The 25,094-nt window shown below is 43.0% G+C and overlaps 1 protein-coding gene across 2 annotated transcripts in view; it reads right to left on the minus strand.

Annotated features, from left to right (window-relative positions):
• AFG2A (AAA ATPase AFG2A) overlaps positions 1-25,094 on the minus strand; it is a 524,877-nt gene that overhangs the window by 121,914 nt on the left and 377,869 nt on the right. Inside the window, exon 16 of one of the 2 annotated variants that reach the window (XR_012883023.1) lies at positions 21,015-21,103. The exons of the other annotated variant lie outside the window; for it this stretch is intronic. The gene's annotated coding sequence lies outside the window, so the exon portion shown is untranslated. The remainder of the gene's footprint in view (positions 1-21,014; positions 21,104-25,094) is intronic. 2 annotated transcript variants of the gene reach the window in all.

The raw sequence follows: 25,094 nt of genomic DNA on the forward strand, positions 1-25,094 counted from the left end.
CCATTGATTTCAATGGTGACGGAGCCGGTGCCCGTGGTTTGCGTTTGTCTCTTTTGTGTACCGGATCCGTCGTTTTGCCGGAAGCAATAGCGTAGTCGACTACACTATTGGTTCAGGCAAAACTACGGATCCGGTGCACAAAAGAGAGAAAATGGAAACCACGGGCACCGGCTCCTTCACCATTGAAATCAATGGTGATGGAAACGGAAACCTCTGGTTTCCGTCTGTGTCAGTTTGTGTCTACTCAGGGTCCCGTTCTGACGTAAACCTCCAACGGAACGTCAGAACGGGACCCCAATGCAGATATGAACAAAGCCTTAGTCCTACTTTGTATCACTTACTATCAGTTGCAGTGTTGTACTCTTTATTTTGTTTACATCATCTTGGCCACTTTTTATAATTGTCATATATTTATGTTGTTTTTAAAGATGTGGAAATAAAACCAATATTTTGTTTAAATACATATATGAAGACTTTTCCGGTCTCTATGCTCCCATTTGGGTCTTTTTTTGTTTGATATATGCTTGGTAGTCTAAACCACCATAACATTGATATGGAACACTTATAAGTATAACATAAAAGATTACTGTCTGCTGGGGCCCTGTCTCTAAGCCTACTATGTGGTAGGCTTAGAGACAGGGCCCATCAGACAGGATCACATATGGGTCATGTATCTAAGCCTATCATGTGGTAGGCAGAGATACAGGGCCCCAGCAGACAGTAATCTTATACAGTATAAGATTACGGTCTGCTGGGGCCCTGTATCTAAGCCTACTATGTGGTAGGCTTAGATACAGGGTCCGTCAGACAGCATCACACATGGGCCATGTATCCAAGCCTACCATGTAGGCTTAGATGCAGGGCCCCAGCAGACAGTAATGTTATAGTTACCCTCCTCTTCGGGCTCTGGGCACAGCAGAGGTTTTAAAGCCATCCAGTGTCACAACATTGTGTGCGGTGCACGGCGTAGTGACGCCATGACACGGGAAGACATCAGGACCTCCGCTGCACTTGGTAACGAGGAGGGTAAGTCTCTCATTTCTATAGTAACAGGGGCCCGTGCAGTTTATTACATAGGCCCCAGTTACTATAGTAACTTTTAATAGACGTGGTGCGGGGGGCCGCGTGCCCTCCTGGCTTCGGGGGCTGGTCGCAATTGGGATTGCAGAGACCCCTATAGCTACGCCACTGTACTTAGCAGAGGTGATCCTGTAGGATCTTCATACCTTAATCGAGACCAATGTAGTTACCTGCCATATAATAGAAGTGCTGATGGCGCGTATTGCTGCCCCTTTGTTTTTACGGTTTGGTATGGGTGAGGGTAGGTACCGCCTATTCTCCATTTTCCGCTATCATTTAACAATCCTTTAGGACCATTTTCTTAAATGATAACTAAACGTTTGACAAACTTCTGACATGTCATAGTGACATGTCAGAAGTTTTGATTGGTGGGGGTCCGGTCACTCAGACCCCCACCAATCGCTATAACAAAGCGGCAGAAGAGCTCATGTGAAGGCTCAGCCGCTTCGTGTCTGTTCGGCTTTTATTGGAAATCAATGTATCAGAGTACAGGCTCAATAGAAAGTCTATGAGTCCGTACTCTGATACATCGGCTTTCCAGAAAAAGCCGAACAAACATGAAGCGGCTGAGCCCTCACACGAGCAATTCTGCAGCTTCGTTTTAGCGATTGATTGGGGTCTCCGTGCTCGGACCCCCACCAATCAAATCTTGTGACATGTCTGACTATGACACGTCAGCAAACGTTTAGTTACCCTTTAAATTCCACACTGCCTGCCTAACACGCAGCTTGCTGTAGTGCATGCCACCAAACCCATGACACACACTGTTATTGGTGTTCACACACTGCGGAAGTCTGCATAGCTTTATCCAATATGTGTACCTGTTGTTACTGTGACCACAGAGAGCTAGGGGCAGAACAGAAACATTAGCTTCTTTCTTTTCAAATGAAAATGGTTCACACTTTCCTCTCCAACAATAAGTCTCTTTCCATAACCTATTAATTAACATGCTCATTACTCCAGGGGCCTTTAGTTCCAAGGAACTTGTGCTTGGGGCATGCTGGCTTAAGACACCTTTATGAAGTAGACTTTCCTGTCAGGCAGGCCTATTCAGAGGAGAGAAGATAATTAGGAGCCTTTTTTTTTTTTTTTTTCCGTAACTCGGAGCTGTGAAATGAAGTGGGCTGGAGTAATCCCCCTCTTTTCAGTACCAGTATTTATGATAATCCTGTTTCACTCAGGAAAGGCCTTTTGGCAACATTATTTTGAAAGTTTTTACAAGGCGAATTGTGGGAAAAACAGGGCTAAAGACCAATTAAAAGCTTCTGGGTGTTGATTGAGTGATGAAAGATGCCTTGTTGACAAAGGGGGGCACATGCCAGGAGGATGAATGGGCACAAAAACTAAAAGAGAAATAAGGAAGCTATATACAAAATTGTATGCACTAATATAAATCAGTCAACTTCTCATTGAAATGCAATTATTGGCTTGGGTTGTACAGACATCCAGCCCAAACAACAACAAGCTTGGATAAAATCAAAGAGTCAAAGAATTACGTAAGTAGCAATTTATGAATATCCACATGGCATCAATGTAAACAAATACTCAATATACTAAAAGGATTCTGTCATTGATATTCACACCAAGTAATGACATTGCAGGGCCCAGTTAAAGTCTATGTACATGGGACAAATTTATCCCAGATATTGATGCCCGGTCATGCCTCTGTATTCAGATACACAGATTTTCTTTGCTATTATGTAACAAAGCAAGCCTCCTCCATTGGGCTGGAATGGTGCTTCTTGCCCAGCAATCAGGGGGCCGTAGATATAGGGGGTGGTGTAGAAGTTGCGGTCACACCCGGGAGCTGGAGCCTAAGGGGGATTATAAGATTCAACTGTCCCATATGAGGAGTCTAGTACTATATATAAACGACAATGCCATAGTTGGGGGCCCTGTTACACATTTTGCATTGGGGGCCTGGAACTTCAATTAACCCTTCTGCCAGCAATCATTTACACGCTACAAGTATTATGTGAAAAATGCAGCCAAGAAATAGTTTAATTCTTGAATGTTAAAAATTCTGTCTGTATTGGCCTCTCAAGCGCTCACTTTTGGATGCACTCTCCTGATAAAAAAAAATCCCATTTAAGTAGAACTTTTTTTATTATTATTTTTTTTATTTAAAATATTCAATACAACAAATTATATCATACACCGTATAAATTTTCTTCTAATTTAAATACCCCCCCCCCCCACCGCTACAGAGGGAAAAGGTGTGAGAAGTGAGCGTGTGACACTGTACACTCCTCCCACCCCCTCACCCTCTGCTCGCTTACTTCTTCTAGGCACTTCTTGGTTAGCGCCGCCGATGAGCTGATCTATGCTCCGGCGCTGATAATTTAAAATCTGGCGTCCAAGAGACTACTCTGTGTCCTGACAGAAGCTGTTGGACCTAGGCCTCCCACATGTCTTCCTGTCCATCTCCTACTTCTCTCTGCAGACGCTCACTGGACCCTGGTTTCCTCCCCCCTGTATGATAGCACCATGAATGCAGTGGTTGGGTGAATTCTAAAGGACTCGGTGACCACATAATTGCTCTACTCTGCTGTTTGTGACCGTAGTGTGGCTACAGTGGTTGGTCATTTGAAGGACTCAGTGTCCATATAACTGCTGCTGTCTGCCATCTGATGTCCCTCGCAGTGTGCCATCTCCTGCTTCTCCGTGACAGCTCTTGGAAACTGAACAGAACCGTTTGTGCATTGTCTGCTTCTGCATGGAACTATTGATCCTACAGAACAACTACTTTACCTTCAATGGCATCAAGTACCATCAGAAAGTTGGTACTGTGATGGGAACTAGGGTGGTACCAAGTTATGCCAATCTGTTTATAGCAAAACTAGAAGAGCCCCTTATCCATACCAACACCACCCTACGTAGCCATCTCACACTGTACCGTCATTACATTGACAATATATTTATCATCTGGAAAGGGTCAGAAGATTCAGCAATAAAATTTGTGCAAGAGCTAAACCAGATCAAATGGGATATACAATTCACCCTCAACTTGAAATAGTACAGAGATAGAGTTCCTGGACATTCTCATCTCACATGACCACCAGAAGTACACCACTAAAGCATTTTTTAACCCTTTCAGGATCAAGCTCATTTTGGCCTTCAGGACCAGCCCCATATTTTTTCAAATCTGACGTGTCATTTTATGAGGTAATAACTCTGGAATGCTTTTTCCTATCCAAGCGAATCAGAGAATGTTTTCTCGTGACATATTGTACTTTATGTTAGTGGAAAAATTTGGTCAATAAATTCATTGCTTATTTGTGAAAAACACCAAAATTGGAGGAAAATTCTAATTTTAAATTTATCTGCTTGTAAAACAGATAGTAATACCACACAAAATAGTTACTATTGCACTTATTCCATATGTCTACTTTATATTTGCATAGTTTTTTTTAACATTTTAACATTTTTCTAGGACGTTACAAGGCTTAGAACTTTGGCAGCAATTTCTCCCATTTTCAGGAAAATTTCAAAAGGCTATTTTTCAAGGACCAGTTCAGTTCTGAAGTGGCTTTGAGGGTCTTATGTACTAGATAGACCCTAAAAATCACCCCATTTTAAAAACTGCACCGCTCAAAGTATTAAAAACAGCATTCCAAAAGTTTCTTAACCCTTTAGGCATTTCACAGGAATTAATGCAAAGTAGAAGGGAACTTTACAAATTCTATTATTTTTGCTGAAATTCATTTGTAATACATTTTTTTCTGTAACACAGAAGGTTCTACCAGAGAAATACAACTCAATATTTATTGCCCAGATTCTGCAGTTTTTAGAAATATCACACATGTGGCCCGAGTATGCTAAATTACTGAACCACAGAATCTAGCCAAAACAACTTACCCAATCAGCTTATGTACAAGCGCTCACATCCACGCAAACCCAATGCCTCATCCCAAACAAAACAACGGAAACCAACGACAAAGATCTTCAAACAATTAACTTCATTACCACCTACAACCATTCCCATTACGCAATACGAAAAATTCTCAATCATCATTGGCACCTTCTTCAAAAGGACCCACATCTTTTCTCCATAATACCACCTAAACCACCACTCACCTTCCAGAGATCTACGACTCTGAGGAACATTCTGGCACCAAGCAGACTCAAAACAGCAAAAACCAAAACAGCCTTTTTAGAAAAAGAGAACAATGGAAGCTCCAAATGCCTGAAAAAGCGCTGCCTCTACTGCAATACAATAAGCAACAATGAAAGATCCTACGCTATTGCTTCTGGCAAAACGACGGGTCCGGTGCAGAACAGAGACAAACGGAAACCATGGGCACCGGATCCGTCATCATTGAAATCAATGGTGATGGAAACAGAAACCTCTGTTTTCCATTTGTGTCTGTTCAGGGTCCCGTTCTGACGGAAACCTCCGACGGAACGTCAGAGCGGGACCCCAGCGCAGATGTGAACGAAGCCTAAAACACAGCGGGTATCCATAAGTAACCACTGAAACACAATTGTACTCAGGTACCAACGATGTCTGCAACAATAAAATACACAAGGATTTCCAATCGGCCATGACCCTATACTTAAAAAAATTGGCAATAAAATACTGCCGGTTTTGTATGCTTGTGGGCCTGTGGTGATATTATAGGAGAGCGATACAATTCTATCCTTCTAATATCTCATGCCCTTGGTGATCTTTGGTTGCGCCATTAATTCCAACTTTGACTATGGGGGATTGTACCTAAAAATTAGGCGTGCTGGCCAAGATGCACAGGAAAAAGGAAGATAAAAAGGAGGATAAATACTTGGCAGCGAAATTGAGACGGTCAGAGGGAGTTAACACTCCATTATTAAATGCTAAAAAGAACAGACTGGAGCAATATTTAAATTCAAGTCCCAGCAAAGTAGTCAGTAGGACGAGGAGAATGCAGGCACCAGTGGGAGAAGGGACGGGGCCTCCCATAAATGGGGACATTGGGCATAACACTCAGGTCATACTTAGTCAAGGGTTGGGTAAAAACCTTGTCAAAGCAGAGGAAGCTACACACATAGAGGCGTCTAGGCAGGAGCCCTCTTTGTCCCATATTCCGAAAGCGATCAATGGGCTGTTGGGGAGATTGCGGAAGTCAGAACTGATATATCATTAATAAAGGATGACATGTCCCACTCCCACGTTCAAGAAAGGATATCAGTGTCAAAAGGAACAATATCAAATTTAGAGGACCAGATGCATAATATGAATAAAGACATAGCTGTTCTGAGAGCTCAGAACTCCGTCATGACTGCTAAATTGACTGACCTGAGGACCATTCGAGGCGACTAAATATTAAGCATATGGTATACCCTGAGGGAGCTGCAGGTGGGAACTGTGCTGACTTTATGACAATGTGGTGCCTGGAGACATTCGGGATGCAGAATCGGTCTTAAATCTTTTGCCATTCAGAGGGCTCACTGCATCCCCTTGTGCCCCCTACCTCCAGGGTCAGGACCTAATACTAATATTAGTTCCTATTTTTTTGGAGAGATGGCAGGGACACGGGACTTAAAGGCTATGTACACCTTTGACATAGTTTTTAAAAAAAAAAAAAATTGTGAATCAGTGTGATTGGTGCAATTTCCTAAATAGATTTTTTTTAAAATGATTTTCACTTTTTGAGATACAGCTGCTTTGTATCCAGTATACAGAGCAGATGTATCATTCGCTAAGACCTGAATCCGTCAGGTCCGCAGGACAGACCAGTTCAGTGACAAAGGGTCCTGCGTGACTCTGACACACAGGATCCACCTGTAATCGATCACATCTAAGTTATGAACTTAGATAGGATCGAGCTGCTATCGATCACGTGTCAGAGACACGGATACAGGATTCAGTGCAAGGTACAGCTGCTCTATAACCAGGATACAAAGCAGCGGTATCTCAAAAAGTAAAAAGTATTTTGAATAAAATGTATTTAGAAAGTTGCACCAATCCCACTGATGCACAATTTTAATTTATAAAAAAAAATAAACGATATCACTAGTACATAGCCTTCATAATATTCATAATGGCTCCAAGATTTGGTTGTTCCCGGAATTTTCCTCAGTGACGAAGACAGTCAGACAGTGCTTTGAAAATGTCAAGAAGTGTTTGCGACAAGCTGAATTGCAGTATGCAATGATCTACCCTGCGAAACTGAAGGTGGTGTTTAAAGGGCAAACTCATTTTTTTTTAAACTGTAAATTGGCTAGATACCACAGGCATTCGTTAAATTTATTAGTGCCTGATCAGGATGAAATTGGTCTATCCTGTAAAATTTCTTCTTGTATTTCTTCTTTTTCTGTGGAGGATGCGGGTTGGGGGTAGTGAGGGGATGGGGGAGTGGGAGACAGATGGCTGCGGAGTGGGAGTTTTTTTTTTTTTCTTTTCTCAAGACCCTAGGGGAATATGAACATTTTATCTTGGAATATTAGGGGTATTAAAGGGAAAATTAAAAGATTCACTATATTTCATGCACTGAAGGTTCACCTTCCTGCAATTATATGTCTATTAGAGACGCATTTAACTAAAGACACTGCCCACTACTAGGAGATGGGCTAAGGAATATTTTTACTCTTAGGCCTCATTTACACGAGCGTATTATACGCGCGTGCGACGCGCGTGCTTTTCACGCGTGTCGTACGCACCTATAATAGTCTATGGGGCTGTTTAGACGATGCGTGAATTTTGCGCTGCGTGAGTGCGTTGCGTAAAACTCACGACATGTTCTATATTCTTGCGTTTTTCACGCAACACGCACCCATTGACTTCAATGGGTGCGTGAAAACAACGCATGCCACACTGACGGTCCTGCGTTGCATGCGCGAAAATCACGCAAGAGCTGTCAAACTCCTGAATGTAAACAGAAAAGCACCACGTGCTTTTCTGGTTACAAACGTCCAAACGGAGTGTCAAATTCGAGATGAGCGCACCGAACTTCACCGGGTTCGGCCAAACTCGTTTTGACCGAAACCGGTAAAAAATGTTCGGGTACGCGACGTCAGGAGACAGTCACTGTCCACGGTGCTGAAAGCGTTAAACTGGTTCAGCACCATGGACAGTGACTTCCGCTCCGAAAATCCATGAACCTGTAAAAAAAAAAAGACGTTCTGACTTACCGATAACTCCCGGCTTCTTCCTCCAGTCCGACCTCCCGGGATGACAATTCAGGCCAAGTGACAGCTGCAGCCAATCACAGGCCAAGCACAGGCTGCAGCCAATCACAGGCTGCAGCGGTCTCATGGCCTGCCGCGTCATCCTGGGAGGTGGGGCCGGATGACAAGAGAGGGACGCGTCACCAAGGCAACGGCCGGGAGACCGGACTGGAGGAAGCAGGCAGTTCATGGTAAGTGTGAACGTCTTTTTTTATTCACAGGTTGGTGTAGATTGTGATCGGCATTCACTGTCGAGGGTGCTGAAAGAGTTACTGCCGATCAGTTAGCTCTTTCAGCACCTTGGACAGTGACGGCCGTCGACTACCTCATCTCTATGATGGCGGCTGCGCGAAAATCACGCAGCCGCGCATCATACACGGATGACACACGGAGCTGTCAATTGCCTTTTGCGCACGCAAAACGCAGCGTTTTTTTGCGTGCGCAAAACGCACACGCTCGTGTAAATGAGGCCTTAGGGTAAAGTGGGAAAATGTGTAACATGATTATGATATGGTAAGCCTAAATAAAGCCCAAAATCTAGCTCTTTATTCTAAAGTTAATTATCTGTATCATGCCAGGACAGGCTGTGATGAATTTAATGAATAATCAAAAATCAATCATCCCGATAAAATTGATTAGGGCCTTGTATGGAGAGCTGATAAAATACTTAGCATATTTGAGTCTCACTTTAAGGGGGTGTAAACCTCAAGGCTTAGTACATCTAACATTGAAATTCAAAAATACTTAGATAATATTTCATTACCTCAAATGTCTCAGGAAGAGAAAGATTTATTAGATAGGCCCATATCTTAACAGGAGCTAGAGGAGTCTCTTAGTGTTATTCCCAGCAGAAAAGCACCTGGTGGTGATGGGATCCCTTTTGAGATTAATTATAAAAATATGCGGTAGAGACCTTGGTTTATATGTTAGATGTTTTTAATACCTCCTTTGAATCGATGGAGGAGGCCATGGATACTGGAGCCCAATAAAAATGTATTCTTATAGACAATATATTTAATTAATACAGACATCAAGATCCTTGCACGGGTGCTGGCATCTAGATTGACAAAAGTAATAACAAAAGTCGAAGACAGTGATCAAACTGGGTACATACCAAATACATCTACTAAAATCAATATAAAAAGTGTCATTGGGAATCTCCAAGCTGTGGTTTTAGATGGGGGAAAAGAGCCGATCCTGTCACTAAATGCTTCCAGGGCATTTGATTGTATCGAATGGCCATTCTTGACTTTGGTTATGAAAAAAATTGGATATTTATGAAAGCTTTATAAAGTGGATTGCTCCTATTTATACCACCCCCTCGGGCAAGGATCTCTGTCAATGGACAAATGTCCTAATTTTTTCATCTAACTCCAGGTACAAGGCAGGGATGTCCTCTATCATCCCTCTTGTTCTCAATTGTAATGGAACCGTTAGTTCAATATATTCGATCTAAGGACAAGATGGAGGGCTTCCGTCTCAATGAAATCAAGGAAAGAGTTTATATGTAGAGGACGTGTTGATTTTTCTCCAGGATTACTCTAGCTCTTTGATGGCTGTAACAGCAATTTTTTCGGAATTCAAATGTCACTCTGGAGGTAATATAAACTGGGGGAAATCTTTAAAATTTCCCTTAGTTAACTTCATAATTTATATTAATTTGGGTCTTGGGGCACTCAAACCAGAAGACACCAAGCACAGCTTGTCTGAGATAATGCTGTAAATAGGCCTTTAGTGTAACCAAACTACATAGTGCTGAGAAATACCCATTCTTCTATTATATTAGGTTCACATGAAGAACTATTATGACCAAATTCAGTTAACCCCTTAATGACCAGCCTGTTTTAGACCTTAATGACCAAGCCATTTTTTACGTTTTTCCATTGTCTCATTCGAAGAGCTATACACTTTTTATTTTTGCGTCGACATAGCTGTATAAGGTCTTGTTTTTTGTGGGACAAATTGTAGTTTTTAATAGCACCATTTTGGGGTACATAGAATTTATTGATTAACTTTTATTAAATTTTTTTGGAGGGGGGAATAGAAAAAAAACAGCAATTTTGCCACACTTTTTTGCGTCCTTAATTTACGCCATTTACCGTGTGGTATAAATAACACAATAACTTTATTCAGTGGGTTGTTGCGATTGCAGAGATACCAAATGTGTATACTTTTTTGTATGTTTTACTACTTTTACACAGTGAAAACACTTTTTTTCAAAATTATTTGTTTTTGTGTCTCCATGTTTGAAGAGCCGTAACGGTTTTATTTTTTTGCCGGTGCAATTGTAGGAGGGCTTTTTCTCTGCGTGACGACTTGTAGTTTTTTTATAGGTACCATTTTGGAGTAGATGCGACTTTTTGATCACTTTTTATCACATTTTTTTTAAAGCTGGATTCAAAGAAAACAGCAATTTTTGAATGATTTTTTCTTTTATTTTTTACGACGTTCAACGTGCGGGTTAAATGATGTAATAAGTTTATAGTTTCGGTCATTACGGACGTGGCGATACCAAATATGTGTAACTTTATTACTTTATTTTGTTTGTTAATAATAAAGCAGTTTGTAAGGGAGGAAAAGTGGGTTTTTCATATTTTATTTTTTTTTCACTTTTTATGAAACTTTTTTTAAACTTTTTTTTCTAGTCCCACTAAGGGACTTCACTATGTGATTATCCGATCGCATTTATAATACACTGCAATACTTCTGTATTGCAGTGTATTATGCCTGTCCGTGTAAAACGGACAGGCATCTGCTAGGTCATGCCTCCGGCATGATCTAGCAGGCATTCACTACAGGCAGACCTGGGGGCCTTTATTAGGCCCCTGGGCACCATCGGAAACACAGACACTCGGCGATCTTATTGCCGGGTGTCAGTGAGATGAGGGGGAGCACCCTCCCTCTCTCCAAAACCACTCAGATGCGGCGCACGCTATTGAGCACCATATCTGAAGGGTTAAACGGGTGAGATCGATACTAATATCGATCTCACACGTTCGAGCAGGGACGCCCCCAGCCCTCAGCTACCTCTGCCAGCTGAGAGCAGGGAGATTTAACGGCTTCCTGCTCTGTTTATTTATTTTGCATCGGAATAAGGCCCGTTAGTGACCGACGTAAAAAACACTATGGGGCGGTCACTAACAGGTTAAAATGACTACATATATATATATATATATACATGCAAATATTAGGTATCCTTTAAAGTTTATGAATTCTTTACTCAAACATTCTTCCTCTTTACATATGGATTATAAATATTCCAGTCTCAATCTAAAAGGTGCTGTAGTTAGATGCACCTAATTTAATAAGAGGTACACACTGTTTAATAAACAAAGGTGCTTCTCTGGAAATTCGTGCGCCGGAAAGTCAAATCTACTACTTTGCGCTTTAATTCATAAAAGTTTCTGAGGTAAATTATTGTCAGGTTATGGAAGTCCACCTCTGGCATGGCCTAACAGGCATTCACTAAAGGCAGACCTGGGGGCCTTTGTTAGGTCCCCAGTTCCCATAACAACCATCCGCACCCTGCGATCGCATAGTGGGTGTGTCACTGGGGTAAGATAGGGAGTATTGACCGCCCCATCTTAGGGATTAAACGGGTAGGATTGATACTGACTTAGATCCCGCCAATTCAAGCAGGTCTGTTATATTCTGATGCAGCGCCGTTAAATTGCCAATGCATCAAAATAAAGCCTGTTAGTGACCGCTGCAACAACACCTATGGGCAGTTACTAACGGTTTACAATATCTTTTTATCGGTCAGAGCTCGGTTTTTCTGATACAGAGCGCCAATGCATATGATTTACTGCATAAGATTTATAACTGATTTATAACTAGTCACAAAGTATTATTACTGTGCTACTGTAAAACTGTAGGCTGCTCATGTCTGGTATTATTTATTGCAGAATCATACAGTTCACTGGTAAAATTTTGGCTGCCTGCAACCAACAATAGGGTAGTTTTTGGAGCATTCACTGAAGACTGATTATTATTCAGTTCAATGGGAGCTATATAAATCCGTATTCAGTCCGCTCCCCTTAGTGGTGACTCCCCCTAGCTTGGGGTAATGTAACCCAATGACTCTAAAAAAAAGATTGAAGAGGTGTTCTAGTATGTCAAAATAAAATGATGTAATCTGGGGTGTTGCAAATTTTATTTAAAATGCAAATATGGTACTTAACAGTAACGCTTACGATGATGCAGCATATGTTGGCTTAAGGCACCGTGCCTATCGTGTACTACATATTAGTGTCTATTCCATGACAGCTTCACGTCACCCAAGCCACTCTCCATTTTATAAGGAAATGCATAAGCAAGCCTGTATTTTGTACATTTCCCATTCACAGAGACTGTGCAACGTGATTACAATCATGGCAAGGGTCTTAAGGAGCAGTTTATTCGCAGACTGCCGTAAACCATCTGTTACGACGCAGGGTGTGGACATACTGAATGTCACCAGCGCATTTCTATAGATATAGAGCTTTATCTATACATAGAGAGAAATAGAGACACATTTATGTCAGAATTCACACAAATACTCAAATTGTAATTACAATTACAATTTCCACATTACGATGAAAACCATTGTACCGGTGGCCTTAATACAGCATCACCTGAACCACAAGGGAGAAGTCAGGTGTATGGTGTCTTTTTTTATGACAAGAATCGAGTAGTCTGCAGCACTATTGTCACGACGCGGGGTGTGGACTCACTGGGCCATACCGCGTAGCGGGGTAGCAGCTGGCCAACTAGGTACAAAACAATGTCTATAGTCCAGAACGGGTACCTGAGGCAATGCAAACAATAGCGGAGACACAACTTGACTTTCACTGCAGATGTCTAGTAGATGCAGCGGAAGACACGACTTGACTCTCACTGCAGATATGATAGCACGGGATACAGGGTACAGGCAGCAGGAACGGGTAACACTGGGAACAGGAAAACACTGGGAGACCATTTGCAAGACAAACTTAGGTATACAACAACGCTCTGGCACGGATCAAGTGGGCAGAGCCCTTTTTATAGTCCAGCAGCCATTTGGGCTAATTATTGAGTAATGACAGCTGGACGCGTACTGGCCCTTTAAGGCCGTGCGTGCGTACCTGCGAGAAACAGTCCGGGAACCCGGAAGTGAGTACCGGCGTCTCCTTGGAGGAAGATGTCGCCGAAGACACAGATATCCATGGCCGGGACCGTCAGAGGTAAGTCTAAACGGCGACCCTCGGCCATAGACGTTACAGTATCCCCCCTCTTACGCCCCGCTTCTTGGAGCCAGAGCGGGAGAGAAATCTCTTCACGAGGACAGGGGCATCAATGTTCTCCTCTGGCTCCCAAGACCTCTCCTCTGGACCAAATCTTCTCCAATTCACCAAATAAAACGTCCTTCCTCCCACTTTCTTGGTGGCCAGGATCTCCCTCACTTCGAAAGTCCCAGACGAACCACCAGGAGCCACTGCGGAACTAGGAGTCCTGGAGTAGTGGTTCAGGACCACGGGCTTCAGCAAGGAGACATGGAAGGAGTTAGGGATCTTGAGGGTAGGAGGCAGCCGAAGCTTATACGACACAGGATTGATCTGTAGCGGAATCTCAAAGGGTCCGAGGAACCTGTGAGCAAACTTGTAAAACGGCACCCTCAGTTGGATATTCCTGGAAGACAGCCAGACCTTTGTACCTGGAAGAAACTGGGGGGGGGGGTTCTCATCTTCTAGTGTCTGCCTTTCTCTTCATGCCGTCCACCGCCAGCAGAATAGAAGATTGTGTCTGTTGCCATATCTGCAGAAAGTCCCTGAAGGTAGAGTCAGCTGCCGGCACATGGCACATAGTAGACAGGCAGAGGTATTCAAGGATGTTGGCCGTAGACGATGAACTACGGACTGGAGGTGGTGGACTCACTAGTATGGTTGTTATAGGAGAACTCAGCCCACGGGAGCAGCTGCACCAAGTCATCATGCTGTCTGGAGACAAAGTGCCACAGATAGTTCTCCATAATTTGGTTAACCTTTCGATTTGTCCATTGGACTGAGGATGATAAGCCGAGGAGAAGTCCAACTTTACACCGAGGAAGCCGCAGAATGCCTTCCAGAACTTCGAGGTGAACTGGACCTCTCGATCTTGCAGAGGCAAGCAGTGCAGATGGAAGATGTTTTGAACTAAGAGGTCGGCCAGTCGAGCAGCAGAAGGCAGGCCAGTCAGGGGAACAAAATGAGCCATTTTAGAAAATCGATCCACCCCTACCCAGATCACACTGCATCCCGCAGAGAGAGGCAGATCTGTGACAAAGTCCATAGAAACATGCCGCCAGGGGGCATCGGGCACAGGCAGTGGTTGGAGCAGACCGGCTGGTCTGGAGTGGGCAACTTTGTTTGCTGCACACACCGTACAGGAGGAGACAAAGTCCATGACGTCTTTGGGCAGCGTGGACCACCAGAACTGACTGGCAATTAGGTCTCCTGTCTTACGGGCACCTGCGTGACCTGCCGGCTTGGGGCTGTGACCCCAGCGAAGGATTCTTCCTCTGTGTCCCATACGTACAAAAGTGCTTCCCGGAGAAATGTCTCTAACTTGCTGAGGGTTAACCGAATAGATGCAGGAAGGGTCGATAATATTCTGTGGGGACTCCACAGTGTCCTCTGTTTCAAATGACCTAGACAAGGCATCGGCCCTCACATTCTTGTCTTTAGTGGAGTTCGAACCGGAACTGCGCAAAGAACAACGACCACCTGGCTTGACGAGAATTCAGCCGTTGAGCTGTCTGTAGATAGGTCATGATCTTGTGGTCCGTGAAGATCAGGATAGGATGAGCTGCGCCTTCTAGTAGGTGTCTCCACTCCTGCAGGGCCAGCTTGATGGCCAGTAACTCCCAATCCCCAATCGAGTAGTTGCGCTCTGCAGGAGAAAACAGCTTGGAGTAGTAGCCACATACCACCATCTTGCCTTTTGAACCTCTCTGGAACAAAAGTGCACCAGCACCAACAGAGCAGTCGTCCACCTCTAACGAAAACTGTAGAGATACATCAGGATGATGAAGAATAGAGGCTGACGTGAAGGCCTTTTTTAAGGTTTTAAATGCGACTTCAGCCTCTGGAGTCCATACCTTGATGTTCATACCCTTTTTAGTGAGGGTGGAAATGGGAGCTGTAAAAGAAGAGAAGTTGGGAATGAACAGTCGGTAGAAGTTGGCGAATCCCAGGAAGCATTGTATGGCCCTTAAGCCTTGGGGGCGTAGCCACTCCAGGACAGGTCCATTTTGAGACCCTGATCAGAGATGATATAGCCCAGGAAGGGTAGAGACTTCTCTTCGAACACGCACTTCTCCAATTGGCGTAAAGATGATTCTCCCTTAATCGAAGCAACACCTGGCGGACATGACCCTGATGAGTCACAAGATCTGGGGAAAAAAATCAAAATGTCATAGAGATACACCACAACACAGACATAGAGGAGATGACGAAAAATGTAATTGACAAATTCTTAAAAACACCGCGGGGGCGTTACACAGGCCGAAGGGCATGACCAGATATTCGTAGTGTCCATGATGTGTATTAAATGCAGTCTTCCACTCTTCACCCTGACGAATCCGGATTAGATTGTAAGCCCACCGCAGGTCTAGCTTGGAAAAAAATTTTGCCCCCTCGTATGCGAACAAAGATTTCCGGAATCAAAGGCAATGGGTACCTGTTCTTCACCGTGATCTGGTTGAGGCCTCGGTAGTCAATGCAGGGTTGGAGGGATCCATCCTTCTTCTTGACAAAGAAAAACTCGGCTCCGGCCGGGGATGAGGACTTTCGTATCAAGCCCCTCTCCAGATTCTCCTTAATGTAGGCTGACATGGACTGGGTCTCTGGCAAGGAGAGAGGGTAAACTCTACCGCGAGGAGGGGACAAATCAGGAACCAAGTCGATAGGACAATCATATGCTCGATGTGGTGGCAATGTCTCTGCTTCTTTCTTGTTGAAGACATCTGCGAACTGAGAGTAACAAGGAGGCAACCCTGCCAGTGACTGATGCGGAGAAGACTGAGGCGGATGGACATGCACCAGACAGCGGTCGAGACACTTGGGGCCCCACTGGAGAACCTCTCCAGAGTTCCAATCCAGGTCTGTGGCATGTAGACAGAGCCAAGGCAAACCCAGTAGCACGGGGTTGACGGCATTGGGCAGAACAAACACGGAGATGAGTTCAGAGTGAAGAACTCCCACTTGGAGCCTTAACGGCTTGGTCACAGAGAAAACTGAGTCAGGCAAAGGCAGACCATATACCGAGGCAACGATCAATGGACTTTCCAGCAGTACAGTGGGCAACTGAAGAAGATCCACAAGGTCCTGGAAGATGAAATTGGCTGCAGAGTCAGAGTCCAGGTAGGCAGAGACTGGATGAGATCTCTCGTCAGCGACGATGGTCACAGGAATGAACAGTTTGGAGGAGAGTTCTCTATTAAATGCTGTATCGCCCAGGGTTGTCTCTCCAACCAATCCCAGGCGTTGTGGTTTCTTTGGCTTCTGAGGACACAGACGCACGACATGGCCAGCGAGGCCGCAATATAAACAAAGTCCAGAGGAGCGCCTGCGCTGTTTTTCTTGAACGGACAGTTTAAGCTGATCCATCTGCATTGGAACTTCGGGCGGAGCAGAAGAAGAAGGCAAGAGGGGTTGCTGGAAGTTGGGTGCCAGTCTAGGAAGCCGTCTCTCCTGTCAAATCTCTTGAGATCTCTCTCTGAGCCTTATGTCCACTCGAGTAGCCAGTAGAATCAGGTCATCCAGGGCAGCTGGTAGATCTCGAGCAGCAAGTTCGTCCTTGATCTCGGGCGATAGGCCATGCCAGAAGGATGCTACCAAGGCCTCATTGTTCAAGGACAATTCTCCTGCCAGGGTCCGGAACTGGATGGTGTAATCGCCCACGGAGGCGTACTCCTGGTGCAGGTTAAAGATAGCAGTGGCTGCCGACGAGACTCGTCCAGGCTACTCAAATACGGAATGGAACAACCGCACGAACCCCTGGAAGTCTCGGGTCCCTGTCGTTCCCAGATTGGATTCACCCACGCCAGGGCCTTGCCGGCAAGTAGAGATATAATGAAGGCGATCCTGGCTCCGTCCAAAGGGAATGCTCGGGCGTGCAGGGTGAAGTGGATATGGCATTGGTTCAGAAACCCCCCTGCACAAACCTGCGTCTCCATGGAACCAAGGTGGGAATGGCAGCGAGAACCGAGGATCTGAGCCGGAGCTGCCAGGAGGTGTAGCAGATGGGTCGATCGGAGGAGCTTGAATAGGAGCAGTGAAAGAAGTAGCTAGCGCCTCTAGCTGCTGTGCCATGGAGTCTACTGCCACAAGGAGTTGATCCTGTCGTGCTTGCAGATCCTGCAGTTCCGCCTGCATGACTTGGGAGGGTGACAGGCCCTTGAATTGGCCAGCGGGGTCCATGGCCTGAGCGTACTGTCATGACGCGGGGTGTGGCCCCACTGGGCCGTACCGCGTAGCGGGGTAGCAGCTGGCCAACTAGGTACAAAACAATGTCTATAGTCCAGAACGGGTACCTGAGGCAATGTAGACAGTAGCAGAGACACAACTTGACTTTCACTGTAGATGGCTAGTAGATGCAGCGGAAGACACAACTTGACTCTCACTGTAGATACGATAGCACGGGATACAGGGTACAGGCAGCAGGAACGGGTAACACTGGGAACAGGAAAACACTGGGAGACCATTTGCAAGACAAACTTAGGTATACAACAATGCTCAGGCAAGGATCAAGTGGGCAGAGCCCTTTTTATAGTCCAGCCGCCATTTGGGCTAATTATTGAGTAATGACAACTGGACGCGTACTGGTCCTTTAAGGCCGTGCGCGCGCCCTGCGGGAAACAGTCCGAGAACCCGGAAGTGAGTGCCGGCGTCTCCCTGGAGGAAGATGTCGCCGAGGAAACAGATATCCATGGCCGGGACCGTCAGAGGGTAAATCTGAACGACGGCCCTCGGCCATAGACGTTACACCATGCCTATATCGTACTGATGACACCTGCTGAAACTACAGGGTTATACTGGCTTGTTCCTATCAAGGGAATGATCACAATAATAATCTTTCAGAATTGCTCATAATTTAACTCAATATAAAATATGTGAAGTTGCTCCAAACCAGAGTTTAGCTCTAACTTTGATGAGTACTTAAAGGGAAACCTTCACCAGCATTTCATCTATTGAACTCTACTCACCCCTTGCTGGCCGCTGCTGTCAACGGTTCCTTGCCATTATCCCCTCCCCTAAACTCCTGCTCCATTTTGCATCTTTTATGGTAATAATCTGGCAGTCTCGTTTGTTACTCTTCTTATGCCTGCCCACCGCCGAAAATTGTCTGGCCCTGAATGCCGAAATCTCGTCTGAGATAGCACGCATGCGCCCATCATGTATGGTCCGACACCCTTACCTGCTTCGTTCGGGCCTCAAATGTAGTTACTGCGCATGTGCCGCTATGGTGTCCCATTGTGCACACGCACCAGAACAGGACATCGATGTGCAAGCGCAGGATTTTGTGTATGCTAGGGGGAGGTGAGGAGCTGTCAATCAAAAGGAGGCAGGGTTAACTTGAAAAGGCTTGAGGAATGAAGATATGACTCTTTTATGCTCATTAGCATACAGTGCGAGAACACTACAAAACTGAATACTAAAAGATACAGAGCCGACTTAGAAGACAATTATAGGTTATATAGAAATTATTTTTCACCCACTACCACCAGGTATTGCTGGTTTAATAGGTGAAATGCTGGTGACAGGTTCCCTTTAACTATGTAAAGACTAACTTGGTGATTATGTCTTATTGTTCAAAAATTCTAAATCGTAGTTATCAATTCCTGTTTTTCTTTCTTCCTTAAATGAAAAATATGTAAATAAAAATGATATATGCTTTGTACTTTCTGTAAATTTCTGCTTGTTGTCAGTGAACGGAAATATTCTTGCTTTTATCAATAGGCTTAACACCTGTCCTGATTTAATCCAACTGACACAAGTGCAAAGCTAGTGGTTAGACAAAAAAAACAGGATATTAAAAAAATATAATAATAATAAAAAATATATATATTCCTATTCATTAAAAGCAAGCAAAAATCTTGAAAATGATTGAAATACAAAGTACGTTAGAAAGCCTGCCAAGTAGCTTATATTATACTGATCTGTTCACTGTTGTGTACTTCACAAAATTATAATAATCTGTTTTTAGTTATTTCAAACCTGCAGTTATAAAACATGTCCTTAGTAGACTTCTATCTGTTATGGAGATGGGACAGCATTCCCCATTCCTCCCCTGTACAGACCTTTTACCTGCATATTTCTAATACCTGGCGTACAAGGCCTTTGCCAATATATATATATATGTATATATATATATATATATATATATACATATACGCCTTTTGAAATAAAGTAAATTATTGTTCAGCATCGATGCGTGCTATGAATTTACCTATTCCTTAGTAAATCAATTTTGCAACACCGTCATATTCATTGGGATTGCAACCAAATAATTTGGGACCATCTATTTATTTCTAACTATTGCACGGTAGAAAACGTTCCCAGGAACAGACAAGTGGACAGAGCCAGCGAAAAGAAAACCAGTACTAATGGTCAGACAGCCTAGATCGCCATGTTGCCAGAGCCTCCGGCTACTTGGTGACAGTAGATTCAGGTGAGGCAGCCACTTGATATCCACAATAAACAGAGCCAGCTTGTAGGAAAGCACTGGATTACTGACACTTCCGGGTTTAAAGGAGACCTCCAGTGTGTCGGCTTCTTTCCAGGTCAGACTGGCTGCCGCCACTGAAGCTGACAAGGAGAGTGAGCATGATGATTCCGTACACAATGATGAGTGAGACACAAAAACAAAACAGGTTTGTGGCTAGTCAAACATATATAGTAGCATGCAAAGCAAATCACCAGCCTGCATCTATATTAATTGTATGGAGTTTTATGGTCTCGGAAATTAACCCTATCCATCAGAACTTATTAAAAAAAAGGAAAAAGACATGCAAAGCTATTACACAATTAGTTGGCCTGGTTTACACTTCAAATAAATAGTAAATTCAGCTTTTATGTTCAATGGGCTGAGAAGAAACATATGAAATACATATTCAGACAGTGATGACATATCATTCTAAAATACAAAAAGCAAGTTATTTTAAGTACAACATCTGCTGTGAATTGTAATGCTGCATGGAGGGCTGGATTTATCGACATAGGGCTTGGCCTGAATATAAGTGAAATAACAATGAACTGTCAAAAGCACTCAAAGGGGGTAAAATCCATTCCGAAGTCTAGTAGATACCTATGCACGGAAAGAGTGAAGATTAATCAATGAAGCACATACTACTCCCTTCCAACACTTGTGTTCAAAGTAGTTCAATTTCCACTGTCTATATAGCTAGCCACATTTTAGACATGCACTTCTCTGGGCAAATATATATATAATCTACCCAAGTAAAGCAGGACATAAATGATTTGCTTATCTGCCCCAACCTGACAATTGGGTCAATAAGTGAGCCAAGTAGGTAACATAACATATCTGATGGTCAATTGTAAATCAATATTGTTCTTAAAATTAGATATTACAATACAGTATATCTGAGCAATTGAGCAACCCTTGATACTACTTAAATAGGGTGAGATCTGACCTAGCTTGTATGTAATATTTAGCAAAGTGTGAATATATCGGCCAAACAACGCATGGATACTGTTAAAACCATATAATTAAACGCTTCACTTCTAATCTATAGAAATCTACAAAAACAATATTATAAATGCTTAAAAGCGTACTTGTATTATGGGAAGCGATCATGAATAAGCGGCCCTGATCCTAGTTCCCAGAAATGTCGATACAATTCCGTCCTTAATTTGCCTCTTAACTGTAAACACACATACAGCAATAGATAGTCAAAGGTGTGCTGCAAAATGGTAAGATGATATCACAATGTACGACATTCAACTCGAGATAATCAATACCTTACCGTGAAATTAAGCCAACAGTCTATTGTGGATCACAGCATGGAACGCTTCCTGTTAACTACTCACTCTATACTCTGTCATTTATATATTAAAGTTCAGGAGCTGACAAGTCTTGATCCTGACAAAGACATGTTAAAAAATTTCCTATACACAGATCAATTGTTTGGGGCTCTAAAAGCTCATTAATGTAAGACGAACTTTAAAAAAAATTACCCACATTACCACATGATCACAAGTTTTGGTGAAATGCATGGGATGTGTTAGGTATCTTGGGTTGAACTCAGGCCACTTTAATCTGGGATACACCATGGCTCCCTGAACCGGCTAGCATTCAAAGTTTTGGCAGGTGGAAATTTAAGGGCATTAGATGCACACCACATATCCTGACTAATAGTGAATTTAACCCCTTGCTGACATTTGATGTAACAGCAAGTTACTGCAAGGTCAGAAGCTGAGCCAGCACCATCAGCAGCGGGTGTCAGCGTGTATTACAGCTGACACTCAGCTGTAACGGCTGGGGTCAGAGCTATCTCCCAATCCAGTTAATTACACCTTAGATGCCACAGTCAAAAGCGGCAGCGGCATCTAAGTGGTTTGGAGCCCATGAGCCTATGGCAACCGGAGGCCTAACAGTGGTCTCCAGGTCTGCTATGTACGAAAAGCCTGAGGCAGGGCCTAAAAGTCTGCCTGTCCATGTAAAACTGATGGTTATAATACACTGCACTACATAAGTAACAATTCTTCTGACCCACAGAATAAAGTTCACGTCATTTATACCGAACTGTAAAAAAAAAAAAGATTTTAGGTCACTTTGCCTCTTTAAAAATGTTATAAAATGTGATCAAAAAGTCACATGTACCCCAAAATGGTACCAACGGTACCAATAGACACTACAACTCGTCCTGCAAAAAACAAGCCCTCACACAGTTTAGAAAACAGAAAAATAAAAGTTATGGCTCTCAGAATATGGGGACGCAAAATAATGATTTTTTTTTTAAATCATTTAGTAAAACATAAAAAAAGCCTGTACTAGTTTGGTATCACCATAATTGAACTGACCCAAAATATAAAGTTAACAAGTCAGTTATACCACGTTGTGAATGCCGTATTTAAAAAAAAATATGCAGAAATTGCTGTTTTTTTTTATTACCTTGCCTCCCAAAAAATGGACAAAAAGGTGAAAGTTACATGTACCCCAAAATGGTACCAATAGTAACTACAGATTGCCCTACAAAAAAACAACACTTTATATAGCTACGCTTATGAAAAAATAAAAAAGTTATGGCTACCATATGGCGGGGATCAAAAAGCATGCAAGCGGCGAACATTTCTTATGTTTTTAAGAGGTGGTTATCAAGGCCCTAATATTTGGGGACAAGGATGGGGAGGGCCCAAGCACATCTGCTGGAAGTGAGGGTGCCCTTACTGTACCAGGGCAACACTTTCCCTGCAAAATTCCCCAAACTGCAAAGGTGCAGAGTATGTTCCAAAAGGGGGATAATTAATATACTACCTTATTATGCCCTGATATACTCCACACAGCTTACATGGGGCATATTATAAATTTAAATACCAGAAAAACGGCAAACAAAACCGCTACCAAGCAAAATCTGCGCTCCAAATATATGCATATATGGCATTGTCATACCCTGGGGAAACTGTATAACAATTTATTGGGTGTGTGTCTACAGGAGATTCAGTTTAGCTCGGATCCTACTGTCCACGCGTTTTGAATGGGTCTTTATCACTAGACAAGTCCACCGAATGTGACAATGATCTCACCTCAACACAGCCGCAGGAAGCATAGATTAGATTGAGTGGGAAACATTTTTGCCACTCATACTGGAGTTAGGTACCATATAGATAAGAGTTTGAATGATGTTTCTTTAATGTTATATGAATGGGAACAAGTGTGAGAATTCTCCCATTCGTGCTGCCAAGTAATGTTATCAGGGATCTGGCCTATTTCCTTTTCCTATGCCGCTACATAGGAGGTGGAACGGTAGAACTCTACAAGTATTCTCAAATCTTCAATTGAGTGTCCCAGGTCTGATTTTAAAGAATGTTGAAATGAAGTGACGGATTTGCATATACAGTGCATTCGGAAAGTCTTCAGACCCTTTTAATTTTGTTATGTTGAGGCCTTGTGCTAAAATAAAAAAAATTCAAGTTTTTCCCCATCATTCTGCACACAATATCCCATAATAACAAAGTAAAAACAGTATTTTAGAATTTAAAAAAAAAATGAAAAACTCATATTTCGCATGGACATAAGTATTGAGACCCTTTGCTATGACACTTGAAATTTAGCTCTGGGGTCCTCCCATTTCTCTAGATCATCTTGGAAATGTTTCTATACCTTGATTGGAGTCCTGTGGTAAATTAATTTGATTGGACATGATTTGGAAAGACACACCCCTGTCTATATAAGGTCTTACAGCTGACAATGCATATCAGAGCAAAAACAAGCCATGTGAAGGAAAGAACTTCCTGTAAAGCTCAGAGACAGGATTGTATGGAGGCACAGATCTGGAGAAGGGTACAAAAAAAATTCTACTGCACTGAAAGTTCCCAAGAGCACAGTAGCCTCCATAATTCTTAAATGTAAAAAGTTTTTATAGCAAGAGTGGCCAGAAAGAAGCCTCTCATCAGTAAAAGACACATGAAAGTTCACCTGGAGTTTGCAAAAAAAGCACCTAAAGGACTCAGACTGTGAGAAACAAGATTCTGTGGTTTGATGAAACTAATATTGAACTTTTTGGCCTCAATTCTAATTTGTCATGTCTGGAGGAAACCAGGCACTTCTCATCACCTGCCCAATACCATCCCTACAGTGAAGAATGGAGGTGGCAGCATCATGCTGTGGGGTGTTTTTCAGCGGCTGGGACAGGGAGACTGGTCAGGGTTGAGGGAAAGATGAATGGAGAAAAGTATTGAGAAAAGTATTGTGCTTGAGAGGATCTACAGAGAATTATGGCAGAAAATCACCAAATCCAGGTGTGCAAACCTTGCTGCATCATACCCAAGAAGACTGGAGAGTGTTATCGCTGCCAAAGGTGCTTCACCTAAGTAATGAGTAAAGGGTCTGAAGACTTTCAAAATGCATCGTATCTACCTTAAAAGAATGTTCAGTTCATTTCTCAATTCTTTAAACAATTAATGTAAAAATCAAAAATAATCAATCGAAAATGAGAAGATCCAAAAATAAAGTTCAGGAAGTTAAGTGTAAATTACTTACAACCAGACCAACAATGTTGCATGATAAATCCAAGTGCATAGAAAATGAAAAGAGCAACATGAAATAACATTCTACTCTGCTTGCTGGTCCCATATAAAATAGTTTGCATTTTTATATTATAGGAAACTGCGATGCTGGTAGATTACTGTGAAAGCCTAACTTCACTAAAAACCGGAAAATGTAGCTGAGACTGCCGCTAAGCCCAACATTTCACCCATGACATTCTCACAAGGGTCCTGGAAGCTGAGATATCAGGAGCTGTTTGGTAAGGTTTTCACTCTGTATAGCTGATTTAATTGATCCTGAGAACACTGTGGTCACTGGGACTAAAAAACAATCTGTCGGTTAACTGGTGTAAAAATGACATATTATATTAGAGTACTATTCAAAATGTAGGAACGTAGAAAGTTGAAGTAAAGATTGCTAATATACTGGCTACTTTAAAAGAGACATCTGCCCTTTCACAATTGGAGCTTCCCTGTACGGAAATAAGACACGTGACCCCGGAATACAGCATAGAATCAAATCAGCTTCAGTGGATCAGTTTCAGTGTGAATTCACATTAGAAAAACTGACAACCTTGTGCGGGTTTCTCATGCAACGGTGTCAAGAGTTTACAGAGAATGGTGTGACCAAGGAAAAACATCCAGCGG

This window comes from Rhinoderma darwinii, chromosome 1 (genome assembly GCF_050947455.1).
Source record: "Rhinoderma darwinii isolate aRhiDar2 chromosome 1, aRhiDar2.hap1, whole genome shotgun sequence".
Lineage (NCBI taxonomy): Eukaryota > Metazoa > Chordata > Amphibia > Anura > Rhinodermatidae > Rhinoderma > Rhinoderma darwinii.